Source organism: Culex pipiens, chromosome 3, assembly GCF_016801865.2.
Source record: "Culex pipiens pallens isolate TS chromosome 3, TS_CPP_V2, whole genome shotgun sequence".
In the NCBI taxonomy this organism is placed as follows: Eukaryota; Metazoa; Arthropoda; class Insecta; order Diptera; family Culicidae; genus Culex; species Culex pipiens.
Window position 1 is genome coordinate 111,248,616 of NC_068939.1, and position 15,392 is coordinate 111,264,007.

A 15,392-nucleotide genomic window follows, 5' to 3' on the forward strand; every position below is an offset into this window, starting at 1 on the left:
ATCGAGGTGCTCCGATTTGGATGAAACTTTCAGGGTTTGTTTGTCTATACATGAGATGAACTCATGTCAAATATGAGCCCTCTACGACAAAGGGAAGTGGGTTAAAACGGGCATTGAAGTTTGAGGTCCAAAACACATGAAAAATCTTAAAATTGCTCGCATTTCCGTAAAACTTCATCAATTCCAACTCTCTTAGATGCATTCGAATGGGTTTTTGAAGCCCTTCAAAATGTGCTATTGACATCCAGGATTGGTTTGACTTTTTCTCATAGCTTTTGCAAATTACTGCTAAAAATGGATTTTTTTTTAAACCCTTAATAACTTTTTGCAACAACCCCCAACACCCATACTCTCATAGGTCAAAAGTTAGGGAATTTCATGGACTATAAGCCTACGGTATTAACTTTTTGGCCAATCGCAGTTTTTCTCATAGTTTTACGATTTTTCTAGAACTAACATTTTACAATGTTAGTTTTTGCCCTGTGTGCCTCCATAGCGGCACTTTTTGGTCTCAATTTTGACATATTCGGAATCCTCAGAAAATTTTACAATAGATTGAGGTGTTGGAATTTTGAATTTGATTGGAAAAAATGCCATTTTGAATTAATTAAAATATTATTTAGCATTTCGTCGGATTAGGGGTAAAACAAGTTTTCACCTACTTGATACAGCATTTGACGTATTGATCATAGGTAAGGCTACCAACTCTTGCTGAGCAAAAATCCATACACTATGCCGATATGCCACCATGGTATAACAAAAACTGCCATTGAATTATTTAGATAAATTAAATTTAATAAATCTTAGAATTAAAAATATAAAACTGTGTCGTTTTTACAGCTAACAAATTTCACAAAATGCTATCAGAGTGCTTATAACTTGCACGTTTAAAAGTATTCATAAAATAAACCGTGATTTGAATCAAATAATTATGTTCTTCAATTTTGTTTTGTTAAACGTTTAAAAGTTTACGAAATGTCAAGATTGTTTTTACGAATAATATCGCTCTTAGTGTTTTCACGAACACTTTTCCAGAGTTTTTTTTTATTGAAAAGGTCCTATAGCATGTGAAACACAACAGTTTATAGGACCTTTAAAAAAACTCTAGATTTGTTAAATGTTCAAATGTTTTCACAAGTTTTAGAAAGCTTTTAGAAATGGAATATATTTAGTAAGGAATTTCTAAAAGAACAATTCTAGAGTTTTTTTTAAAGGTCCTATCAACATAAGCAAGACAATAGTTTAAAAACTCTAGAATTATTGATAATCAAGTTTGAATTGAAGAAAACCCCGGAAAACTCTCCCTTTTTAAATCAAACTCACAGAAACCAAAAATTTCTAGTTAACAAAAGCTTCGACCAAATCAAAAAAGCAATTCAATGATTAAAAGGTTTTTTTAAATTCCGTACAAATCCGTATTATGCGTAAAATTCCCTACAAAAATTCCGGCCTGTTAAAAATCCGCGAAGAGGTTCGAAAATCCGTATGGTAAGGAAAAAATCCGTACAGTTGGTAGCCTTAATCATAGGGTAAATAAGATCTATTTCTTTTTTCAAAAATGTTTTATTTAATTATTTTTTAAATCAAAATTATAACTCCAATACTTCTAACTTACGTGAAATTGTCCGAGGATTCCGAATATGACAAAATTGAGACCAAAAAGTGCCGTCTTCTTGGCCTACAGGGCAAAAACTAACGTTGTAAAATGTTTGTTCTAGAAAAATCGTAAAACTATGAGAAAAACTGCGATTGGCCAAAAAGTTAATACCGTAGGCTTATAGTCCATGAAATTCCCTAACTTTTGACCTATGGGAGTATGGGTGTTGGAGGCTGTTGCCAAAAGTTATTGAGGTTTTAAAAAAATCCATTTTTAACAGTAATTTGCAAAAGCTATGAGAAAAAGTCAAACCAATCCTGGATGTCTATAGCACATTTTGAAGGGCTTCAAAAGACCATTCGAATGCATCTAAGAGAGTTGGAATTGATGAAGTTTTACGGAAATGCGAGCAATTTTAAGATTTTTCATGTTTTTTGGACCTCAAACTTCAATGCCCGTTTTAACCCACTTCCCTTTGTCGTAGAGGGCTCATAATTGGCATGAGTTCATCTCATGTATAGACAAACAAACCCTGAAAGTTTCATCCAAATCGGAGCACCTCGATACGACTTGTTTAACATCGGTGAAAAACTCGCTCTTAAAAATATTGCAGCTCGAAATTGTGAAAGTCACTATCTCGTCTGTTGTATGCTTGTGACAACGACCATTTAGTACTTTTCGAGCAAATTGTTTTTTAAAGTTTGATGGTTAATATTTTTAAAGAGCAATAGAGCAATTCTAGCTCAAATCAGGTATTTTTCTGGTACTTTTGTACCCGACCCTCTCCGATTTCAATGAAATTTTTTAGACATGTTATCCTAGGCCTATATAAGCCATTTTTGTGTATATGGAGCCAATAGTACTCGAAAATAACATTTGAGAAGGGCGTAAGGTATTTAAATATTTTTGTATTTTGCAATTTAAAAATTACTGTATCTCGAAGCCGTTGCGTCGTATCAAAAAGTGGTCAAAGACAAACTTGTAGGAAATTGGACGGACTTTCTGAAAAAAAATACACTGAAACAAAAATACACGCCACTTGTATGAGATCTTTCGATTTTTAAGTCTAAAACTTAAATTTAAAGGTGTTGTCACGATTTTTTTTCGTTCAAAATTTTTGAGGAAATAGCCTAAAATGTTACCAAAAGACTGACGAAAAATGCAGGATGGTATGTCTCTCCTAAAAAAATACAAAAATCATTTACTAAAACTGTTTTTTTGAAAAGTGGTCTAAACGTCAAAATTTTTAAAAACCAGTAGTGGGAATCGATTCCCCAGACAATTTTACATAAAAGTCTCCATATTGACCATTGTCCTATAACCAATCCTTGGGAAGATACAGCGGTTTTAAAAATAAAAATGTTGAAAAAACGTGTTTTTTGGTGGTTTTTGGCAATTTCTATATGACAGACTTGGTTTTACAGTCTCGTAAATATTTTTACCGGAAAGCTCGTCCAATTTCCCATAAGTTTGCCTTTTTGGGTTTTTTGATTAATATCGTTTTGATATTTACGTAAGCAAATTTACTATCCTGGTTTCTACCACACTGAAAAAAATATTCTATTTTCAGTTATTAGCAATGTAATTAAGCTTATATCTGTAAGCCCTTACATCCAATTGAAATGCTGTCAAAGGCAAACTTATGGGAAATTGGACGAGCTTTCCGGTAAAAATATTTACGAGACTGAAAAACCAAGTCTGTCATATAGAAATTGCCAAAAACCACCAAAAAACACGTTTTTTCAACATTTTTATTTTTAAAACCGCTGTATCTTCCCAAGGATTGGACATAGGACAATGGTCAATATGGAGACTTTTATGTAAAATTGTCTGGGGAATCGATTCCCACTACTGGTTTTTAAAAATTTTGACGTTTAGACCACTTTTCAAAAAAACAGTTTTAGTAAATGATTTTTGTATTTTTTTTAGGAGAGACATACCATCCTGCATTTTTCGTCAGTCTTTTGGTAACATTTTAGGCTATTTCCTCAAAAATTTTGAACGAAAAAAAATCGTGACATCACCTTTAAATTTAAGTTTTAGACTTAAAAATCAAAAAATCTCATAGATGTGGCGTGTATTTTTGTTTCAGTGTATTTTTTTCAGAAAGCCCGTCCAATTTCCTACAAGTTTGTCTTTGACCACTTTTTGATACGACGCAACGGCTTCGAGATACGAAACGAAACGAAGTTGACTTTATAGCTGTCGGCCACCATTGCTAGTACCAACCACTAGTGTCTTCCTTTTTATCTACAAGGACTTCGCCGCCCTGGGCTCCTAAGTGTATGAAAGTATGGCACGGAGCGACGGCGCCGAATACCCATATTTACACAAAGAATTTTAGAGCGCCCGCCGCGGGATTCGAACCGGCGACCTCTGGATTGTGAGTCCAGTGCGCGGTCCGATTGATCCACACGGGCGGGCTTCGAGATACAGTAATTTTTAAATTACAAAATACAAAAATATTTAAATACCTTACGCCCTTCTCAAATGTAATTTTCGAGTACTATTGGCTCCATATACACAAAAATGGCTTATATAGGCCTAGGATAACATGTCTAAAAAGTTTCATTGAAATCGGAGAGGGTCGGGTACAAAAGTACCAGAAAAATACCTGATTTGAGCTGGAATTGCTCAATACTATCGCTAAACAAACGCTCCAAGTTTCAACTGATTTGGTTACACTATTGAAAAGATACAATACATTTTTTTCCTTTGCGGTGTCAGTTGACGTCTAAGACCGTTTGTGATCCATCTCGACTACAATACATTATGTAAACAATCTCAAAAAAAAAGCGGAAGTAAATTTCCAAAATCGGGTTACAGTATCTTGGAGTGTTTGTTACCCTAACAACAAATTTCCCATATAGTGAAAACTAGTTGAGGTATAGTTCACTATACCACAAATACTTTGTCACTATATGGGGAATTAGTTGTTAGGTACACTGATTTATTTGGGTAAGTATAGCAAAACGTCATCATTAACTCATTTTCGATCAAAATGGTCATTTTCACAGGGTAGCACACAACAGATCATCTGTTAATAACGGATTATTTTTCGTATTAGTTTGTTAGAATTTAGCTTTCTTAAGCTGTTCCAATCAACAGAATTTAATTTAAGTTTAATTTTGGCTAGAAAAAACAAGCCCAAATTTATTGTCTCACTCAATGCTACGTATTCATTGTAAGAAACCAAGCACCTTCATTGAATCCTCCAAACTGATTCAAAATCAGGAAGTTCTTCGACTATAATACATTGCATCACTGTGAAGTGACCTCAGATTTGAAAAAAAAATCACAAAATCGCAATATTATGCTGGTTAAGATTTGATGATGCTGTATAAGTCGATGTTTTCGTAAACTTTGCTTGCAAGCGAAGAAAGCTGTAATGCTGGAAATCCCGAACCCGTCACTCAACTCCGTACACAATTTCTGCGAATTATCAGCAACGCACCTCCTCGAATCCACGGTGGAGCTTTGCTAGTGTGTGCGTTGTGGATGTTCGTGTGTCTGCACGAAACGATGGCAATGAACTTGCGGCTGGCAGATGCGAAATTCCCGACCGATTCTTCAGCGCACACGGCAAGTTCTTCGTGGAAAACCAGCCCATCTTCTTCTTCTTTTCCCCTGAGCTTTTCGTTCCCACCATTAATTAGAGTTCTGTGCTGGCTCTCTGTTGTTCTGTTTTCTCCAATAATTGGCGAATTCAATCGCGAGAAGACGCTGCTGCTGCATTCCACGCGGGCATTGTCGGTGAGTGCAACAAAGTATAAAGTCTCTCTCTCTTGCTCAGCTGGACGCGAATGAACCCGCGAGGAGGGCGAACCTTGTAACGCTTTTTGTGTTCATATAATTTCTCATCTTTACACTCGATGATTCGTGCGCGCGCGCGAGACATTCCCGCAGAAGCCGCTGCAATTTGCTGATAGTTCTCCTAGCCTTCACGCGACTGTTTACCGCCGGCGAGTGCATCTCCTGGTGCAACACGAGAGAACGAGAGAGATGGAGAACGAACCGGCAGATTATCAGAACCCTTTTCGCGCACACAAGAGAGACTTCCTGTCGAGAACGAAGCGAATCCTTGCCTCACGCTGCATGCTGAATCGTGTCCCTAATTGGCCGCCACGCAAACTGCCGTTCGTCGAATGCGTAATACTTAGGCGGGCTAGAACTTGTTTGCATAACACAGAGGGAGAGGCACACGCACATGGGCAAACTTAAGCTTAAAACTGTGCGTAGAATATGCAGGCAGGTAGAGTAAAGTAGGGGTAAGCACCACTTCGCGGTGACTAACCTTGGACTAGAAATGTCATTTTGAATTGAGAACTTATCGGTTTGGTTTTATTTATTAAATAAAAAGACATTTAAAATAGAAATAAACCTGTTGCAAAAATTCAAACTCTCAAGGAGGCGCACGGTGTAATAACCTGTTGTTCTTTTTAAACCTTTCAGACCTGGTTTGAGCTGATCACTTTAGAACAATTTAGATGTTATAATCGAGCTCAATGACCTATAAAAGAGAACTATTTTTTTAGATTCAATTATCCACTATCCAACTATCTCTCATTGAAAAAATATACAAAAATAGTTTTAAAACCTCTTAAATTTTTAGTTGCACTTTGAAAAAAAAATGGAACAATTCATTTTATGGAAAATTTAATGTACCTTTATAATCTGTGATAACCCAGAAAGGTCATACTTTCATCATATTTTGAAATCTCGTTTTTTTTTTTTTGTAACTTTGCAGGGATTTTATAGAGTGTAACAATCTTCGACAAAATTGTACAACAATCAATTACAAAAAATATACATATCTAAACATAAGGGATTTGCGTGTATACGAGTTACCGCGATTTTACCAAACAAAAATCGATTAGTAACTTTTTGCGTCTCTCTTTGTTTTGTCGTTCATATCGCGGGTGATCTTGAACGTCCATGCTAGACACAACCTAATTTTTCAAAACTTTTTTTTCGTAAATCATAATAACTCGCGATGGTTATAAACAAACCTTTATGGTTATACATAATTAGTTTTAAGTAACCAAACTTCATTGAGACCACCGGGTCAGATGATTTAAAATAAACAAACAACTCATTTTTTTTGTAATTGTCTGATATACAACTTTGTAGAACTTTGTTACACTCTAAAAATACATTGTTACAAAACATGAAATTTTAAAATAAAAAATTACCCATTTCGTAATTTCGTAATTAAATGCTAATTCAATAAACAAAAAGTGGTCAAAGAAAAACTTGTGTGCCCAGAATAAGGGATTTTTTTTCAAAACCTCGCTCCACAAGCTGAATATTGTTCCTTGAGCTACGTTAGGACTCTGTGCAAAATATGAGCAAAGTCGGTCAACATCTACCTATTGATACTCGAAGGTGAAGTTTGTATGGGAAGAATTGAAAAAATGTATGAAAAAAAAAACAATTTTCTTACTGTTTGGTCTACATGGCCCGCTACTTCCATCCAAATATTCACAAAAGTGAGATTCTTATAAAAATTTTATTGCTTTATAACTTTGTAGAACATACCAAAGCTGTAAAACTCGATCCTGAAAAGTTATGCAACAAGTTGCAAAAAGAGGATTTTTTCATCATGAGTCGTACATTTATCTAACGAGGTTCACTGAGTTGGATAAATACGACGAGTGCCGGAAAAATCAAGTTTTGCAACGCGCTCCATATAACATTTTTTTGCAATTCCGAAAAACACCCAATGAACAGAATGACAGGAAAAGTAAGTAGTTTCACGACGGAATTGCAAAAATGTAATTTTTGTATGAAAATCATTTTTTTCAGCAACTTTAGGCTCGGGTAACAATGGGTTAATTTCATCCAATGTCGCTCAAAATTTACACAGATGCTTAAAATAACCCAAAACCCGTTTTTCACTTGTGGAGCAGAAATACTTTTTTTTTATTTCAGTGTAAATTGGACGCACTAACTTCTACCATTAAAATGTTGAAGCCGTGGCTTGTAATTTAAATTTTTTTATTGTGTTTTACCTTTTTGTTCAAATTTTGATTAAATAAAAATCAAAAAATCTCATGGAAGTGTATTTTTTCAGAAAGCCCGTCAAATTTTCTTTCTGAAAAAATACACTTACATGAGATTTTTTGATTTTTATTCATAAATCAAAATTGGAACAAAAAGGTAAAACACAATAATCAAGTAAAAAAATGAAATTACAAGCCACGGTTTCAACATTTCAATGGTAGAAGTTAGAGTGTCTAATTTCCCAAGGTTACAAAATACCCGGGAAACGAGAAATTTTCAGCATATTTCCTGGGAAATCCCGGGAATTCCCGGGAAATTTGAAATAGCGTAATTTTTGTTGCGCAACATATAACCAAACAATATTGCTTATTGTGAATACTTCAGAATTGAATATTATCAGAATTTAACCTTGACACGAAATTTACAGACAAGCTCAAATCAAATTTGGTTCTCTAATTATTTTTTGTTGTATAATTTCAAAACATTGGTGCCAAAAAGGTAGGAAGATGTATACTTCCGCTTGTATTTCGGGAATTCCCGGGAATTTTACAAAAAAATCTCGGGAAACGGGAAATATTTTTTCCGGGAAACCTCGGGAATCCACGGAATTTTTTTCATCAGTCCAGTTGATTTGCAATCATAAGTGTCCAAATTATCTAAGTATTGCCGAAGTTTTTTTTTGGTCAGAAAATTATTAGCACTCAGAAAGTTGGAACGGTAAATTCAACTCGCTGGTTCTCGGACATTACTTAAGTAACCGGGACAATTCTTTTTATAGTGATTTGTACGAATGTCTAGATGATCTTTGAACATTGCAGAACACAATTTGATCTAAGCTGTATTTTTTGCGATCAAAAACATCGTTCCACCTTTTTTTTCGCGTGAAAAAAAAATCGCCAAAACGTCGTTTTGAAAAAGTTGGAACGATGTTTTCGGTCGCAGAAATCACAGATTTGTTTAAATCAAGTTCTGTAAAAATTTAGGCAAAAATCTAGACGATCTTACAAATCACTGGAAACAAGAATCGTCTTGATTGGTTGAGTTATGCCCGAGAACCAGCGAGTTGAAGTTACCGTTCCAACTTTTTTGTGAGGCTTGGGCACCCGTGTAAGTTGGACATGCGTTGGGCGTTCCAGTGTTAAACGATCTAAAACTTTCTAAATATTATTATTAATGCAGAAAAATGCATTTTAGAATATTTTCAGTTGATTAAACTAATATCTATAAGCCCTTACTTCCAATTGAAATGCGATCAAAGGCAAACTTATGTGAAATTGGACTAGTTTTCTAGAGAAAATATTTACGAGCCTAAAAATCAAGTTCCACATATCGTCAGCTGTGTGCTATCTTGTGACATAGACCATTTTGGTCGAAAACGAGTTGATGATGACGTTTTGCTATACTTAACAAACACTACAAGATGCTTTAACCCGATTTTGGAAACTCGCTTCCGTTTCCCGGCTATCGCAATACAAACTTGTGACATAGACCAATTTATCATCAAAATGATCGTGCACACTTGTGACACGTCATACGTGTTGTTGGAAAATGTGGAAAATTTGTTTTGTTTTCCACAAATTCATGTTGATACACACTTTCTAAAAGCAATGCAATCTTTTGTTTTTGAAAATATACCGATTAAGTCGGTTAAACTATTGATTTGAGTTTATTTTAGTTTGTATGGGAATTCTGTGCACACTTGTGACACGTAGTACAATTTTACTTTCGAAACACACTTGTGACACGTGCTTTTCAGATTTTTGATTACATAATTTACTGTATCTTTTAACTGGTGTAACCAAATCAGTTGAAACTTGGAGCGTTTGTTAAGCGATAGTATACGAACCGATTGCTTCAAAAGGTTTGGCTCTACCATTCATAGTTTTGAAAATATTTATAATCAAACTTTAAAAATCGATTTTCTCGAATAATACTAAATGGTCGTTGTCACAAGATAGCACACAGCTGACGATATATAGAAATGACAAAAAACACAAAAAAATGACGGCTAGGGCTTGAATAATTTAAGTTTTTAAAATAATACAAATTAAATGTTCATATGTTAAAGCCACACACGTCTATAAAAATAATAAAGAGATCCAAACATCATACCAAAAAAACAAATGCGTGATCAGTCTCCCCCACTCGTGAGCCCAAGCAGCCCGTCTTTGATCCGCTCAATTTTCCCGCCACAAATTACCAATTTGTAGCGAGCATGGAAAAAAATAATATAAAGCTCTGTTTTGCAAACACACATTCGTGACTAAGCAGCAGCAGCTACCGGCCGGCATCAAGTTCTGCGCGCGCGGTATCACGAAGTTCTTCTCCGCCGATGGACGTTCTTGAGATCGACTTTGCGTGTGGATAATGGAGGAGCTTCTACGTATTAACTTCAACGGGAGCGGAGTATCATGGCTGGTCGTGAACGGGTGTGTGTGTGTTTTGGGTACTTATTGGTGTAAGAAATGAGGATTTTATACGGGAAATTACATGCTTGTCAGACCACTTTTCGCGGTAGAAGTTCGTGTAATATTAGGGTTGATCTGCATTTTATCAAAAAAGAATTAAATTCATACTTGTTATCTATTTTTTTTAGAAAAATCAGTTGTGTTCTATTTTTACAGCGAAGCATCAACTATATTCTTAAACAAAACACCCTATTGAAAAAAAAAACCCTGTAGAGAGATGGATCAGTTCTGGAAGATGCTGCTGACGGAGGAAAACTGTTGCGCAATGCTGAGTTGCAGAATGGTTTCGTTTTGGTTCTGCGGGCGGCGTTCAAAGCTCACATACACGAACGCTCGATCGATACCACCAGGCAGGCAGAGGTCGACTGGTGCGCAGTTCTTGTATGGAAATAATCATCCGTCGACAGTCGGAAGGACGTGTCAGAACATCGGAGCTAATAATGCCTCATATAATTTAGGGTAATTTTTTCTGTAGTAATTGGTTGCATTTTGGACGGGATGACGCTGATTTATTACGACGGTTTCCGGGCCAAGTCCACACTCGTTATCGTATGTCACGCGTTGTACCTCAGTTTATCTTAAATTTTTTGGTGCAAACTTCATGTATTTAACGTCAGATAAAAATATCACACATTGTTTAAGAGAACGTAAATCAGCGTGTTTGTTTGGCGCAATTTTAGGGTAATCTTCCAGTTTGCAATGTGCGCAATACGGTCAACGAACGATACCGGCGTGAAGGTTCAAGGAACCTTGAGCAAAATATTCGCACTGTTTTGTGGAGATAAATCCTGCTGCAGAACGATGTTGGTTGGGTTTAAAGAAGAAGATAATTCAGCGAAACGTATTATGTTGCAGACATATATGAATGGATTTTGTATATCCAAATAATATTTTTGATGTAAGAGATTTTACAGGAACAGCATGTGATTCCATCGAGTAATATTTTTTCAGGGGTCGACTTTGGCTATGTATGAATAATTATGCAGAAATTGTTGTAATGTCTCTGACTATGCCTCTACACATTTTGTTTAAAAAATTAATGATACTAGATACATTCTGTTTTAGAAAATGCGAAAACGAGCAAAAAAGGAGGTGGTAGAATATATCAAATACTATCAAAAACAAACATAAACTAAACATGATAAATGCAAATTAAAATACTAAAATTTAAGCAAGGAAAACAAAAAAACAAGAGAGTTTTTCGTAGACAAGTTGCTCCACCTTTTTGCATTTAGAACATAAATTTTCATTTCAAAATTTCGGGTTTTTTCCTAACTTTGCAGGGTTATTCTACAGTATTGTAGAGCAAACAAAAATTTCGCGAATCATCAGAATTTTACAACAAAGTTTTTTTTCGAAAAAGTGATGATTTTGACCATATTTTACAATTTTTTCGAAGTTTTTACCCCTAAATCTCGATCTGTGCTTTTAATGCATTTTTTTCGAAAAGTTCAGCTAATTTTGCATAAGAATGGTCCTTTGGACGATTGTTGTGGCCCGTGCACTGCTTGTATGTACAGCAGTTGCCCCGGATTTGCGTGAATTCTTTGTCCTTTGTAACTTTTGTCCCTGATCACGAATCCGAGGTCCGTTTTTTGATATCTCGTGACGGAGGGGCGGTACGACCCCTTTAATTTTTGAACATGCGAAAAAAGACATGTTTTTCAATAATTTGCAGCCTGAAAAGGTGATGAGATGGAAATTTGGTGTCAAAGGGACTTTTATGTAAAATTGGACGCCCGATTTGATGGCGTACTCCAAATTTAGAAAAAAAACGTATTTTTCATTAAAAAAAAACACAAAAGTAGTTTTTAAAACTCTGTCATTTTCCTTTACTCAAATGTAAAAAAAATAAGAACATGTGATTTTAAGGGAAATTTAATGTACTTTTCGAAAAAACCTCTTTTTACGCGGTGCGTTACGTTTTTTCTAATTTGTCGATTTCTCTGGAACGACGCAACATTTTTGCAATCTTTTAAAAGCAATTTGTAGGTTTTGTTCAGATCTACAAAACGCTTTTTGAAGCTTGCAAAAATGTTGTATGGTTTTAGAGAAATCGACGAAATAAAAAGCGTAACGCCACCGCGCAAAAAAGAGGATTCTCTGTATATCTTCTAGAACAAAATTTTTGATGTTGAAATTTCGTGTGTTTTCTTACTTTGCCGGTATATTATTTAGAGTGTAACAATGTTCTAAAAAGTTGTAGAATAATTTCAAAAAACTAACTTAATCCACCTATGTGGTTGGTGCCTTCCTCACTCTTTTCCAACAATGGGTGATATGTGATATGATGGGTTTGGACACAAATTTCGTCTGATTTCGTTAAGTTCCGGAATACAAAAAAACACACATATTACTCAAGGGCTCATAAAAACGAAGTTGACTTTATAGCTGTCGGCCACCATTGCTAGTACCAACCACTAGTGTCTTCCTTTTAATCTACAAGGACTACGCCGCCCTGGGCTCCTAAGTGTATGAAAGTATGGCACGGAGCGACGGCGCCGAATACACATATTTACACAAAGAATTTTAGAGCGCCCGCAAGGGCTCATAAGTGGCATCTTAAGTGGTCATAGCTTGAGACAGGGTTGCCAGATCTTCAATGTTTTAGACTCGTTGGAAAGGTCTTTCGATTACCTTACCAACGATGGGTCGGATGATGGATCCGGACATTGTTTACATACATTTAAGTGAGATCCGGCTACAAAAAAGTAAATAAATGTCACTTAAGTGGTCAGTTGACGCTCGGACACTGAAGCGACCGCAAGTGCTTTAGACTGTGCTCCGGCATCAGCGTTGCTTTGTCACACGTTTGTGACCTAACCTCCTTTTTCTAAACGGAATTTACTACGGAAACAAAAATGGACAAAACCAGGAAGAACACGTTGAAAATAGTTTTCGGGACCGCGGCCAAGATACCACAGCACATGGACGTATTGCGATTTGTTGGAGGAACGTTGAAGATATCAGCAGCCAGCGTACATTCGATCTATAAGGACGAAAACGAACAACAGTTTTACATCAAGTTCATTGATGACGTCGCGTTCAACCTGTTCACCGCCACCATCGAAGAGCAGTACACTTTCGAGTACATCGACCTCAGCACCTCCGTCGTTCGCCTGGATGTGGCCAGTAGCCTGTTCCGGTACGTGCGAATCTTCAACCTGCCGCCCGAAATAGAAGATAAAGACATTGCCACGGTTTTGGGACAGTTCGGCGTGATCAGGCAACATGTTCGAGAGAAATACCCGGCGGCGTACGGATTTTCCGTGTACAGCGGCGTAAGAGGTGTGCATATGGAGATTTCCAAGGAAATACCAGCGAATCTGTTCATCGGCCACTACAAGGCGCGGCTCTATTATGAGGGCCTTAAAAATAAATGTTTTTACTGCAAAGGGGAAGGTCACCTGAAGGCCACCTGCCCCAAGCTAGCCAGTAACAAAGCGCAGCAAAATGGCGGACAGTACAGCCATGTGCTCGCAAATGCGATCATCGGGTCGGGAACAAAGCAGGACGTTCCATCGCTAAACATGACGTTACTGCCAGTGCCGCCGTACAGAGGTGCTGGATGCAAGGACGGTGGACCCGAGCGACCGCCGATTGTAGCCGAACAACAGATCGGCACGAGCGCAGCTGACACGAGCGCGGCTGGCACGAGCGTAGCCGATGCGTGCGTAGCTAGCACGAGTTTCGCGGCTACAGGCGCTGCCGAGACGAACACGCTTCAGGATCGCAGCGTTTCCAACATTACGATCCTGAGCGACAACACGATGGATCAAGGGGATGGAGAGGGAATGGAGTCGTATCCGGACATCTCGTCTGACGAAGCGAACTCGCCCTTCACGTTGGTTGACCGATCGAAGCAGAAAAAACCGCAGCTGACCATCCCGAACGAAGACACGAGCAAGCTGGACAGCCCGATCGATGCGATCGGTGATCGGTCACGAGGATCGACCCGAACGCCTGATAACTCGGTACGATAATATCACTAAGACATTCAACGTCAGGGTGTGGAAGGGATGTTCAAAAAATGTTTCTATCCGTCGGTTTCGCGAAATTTTATTCATTCTTTTGCAATTTGTTCTAATTCATTCATATTTCTCTAATGGCTCTCATACGTAATATCGCTACAATCAATCTTAATGCTATTTGCTCTACGGTGAAAAAACTTCTATTGCGAGACTTTGTTTGGAACAACGATTTGGATATTATATTCATGCAAGAAGTTGCATTTGAAAATTTCGCATTTATCAATTCTCACAAAGCTCTGATCAACATAAGTCCTGATGGAAAAGGTACGGGAGTGCTTTTACGCAACAATATTGAATATTCTGATCTTATAATGAACACCAACGGAAGGATAACATCGCTATGTATCGACAATTTGAATTTTATCAACATTTATGCACATTCAGGGAGTGGTTTTAAGAAAGAACGAGACCAATTATTTACAGTTGACACACTGATTCACTTCAAGGAAGGTAGGGAGAATATTATGCTCGGCGATTTTAATTGTATTATTCACACAGAAGATTCAAACAGTGCTGTGAAAAACATATCTACGGGATTGAAAAACTTGATTTCATCAATGGATTTTATCGATGTTGAAAAGAAAATTAAGGGAAACGATACATTTTTCACCTTTTACCGTAACGGATCAAAGTCACGTTTGGATAGAATTTATGCTTCCAAATATTTTTGTGATTCTGTAACAAAAATTGAAACCAAACCAACAGCCTTCTCTGACCACCATTGCGTTTTTGCAAAATATAAAGTTTTAGATTTATCAAATGTTTCTTACTTGGGAAGGGGATACTGGAAATTAAATTCATCTCTATTGAACGATGATGAAATAAACTCAAAATTTAGCAGTCTGTATAGAGATTTGCAAAAAAGAAACTCTCATAGTGATATTAATTTTTGGTGGAATTCAGTATTTAAAGCGAGTGTTAAGAAATTTTACAAGAATGAAAGTTATTTGTTCAATCAGCAGTTTAATCGAGAGAAGAATTTTTACTATGTTTGTTTAAATGAATTATTTGATTTACAAAAATCTGGTGCAGAAGTCACATCGGATCTGGAAATAGTCAAATCAAAATTGATGGAAATTGAGAATAGACGAATTAATTTATGCAATTACAAACTCAAAGCAAATACACTGTTATCTGACGAAAAATTAGGCTTGTTCCAAATCTCTACGAAAATTACTCGTAGCATGACTTCTAACGTTATGAAATTAAGAATAAATGGGGAAATTACATCCGACACAACGAAATTAAAAAAAATTATATTTGATCACTATCAATGCAATTTTCAAAAGCAGC

General features: G+C 36.6%; 1 protein-coding gene across 2 annotated transcripts in view; it reads right to left on the bottom strand.

Annotated features, from left to right (window-relative positions):
- LOC120426314 (ecdysone 20-monooxygenase) overlaps nt 1-15,392 on the bottom strand; it is an 80,263-nt gene that overhangs the window by 55,856 nt on the left and 9,015 nt on the right. The gene's annotated exons all lie outside the window — the stretch shown is intronic.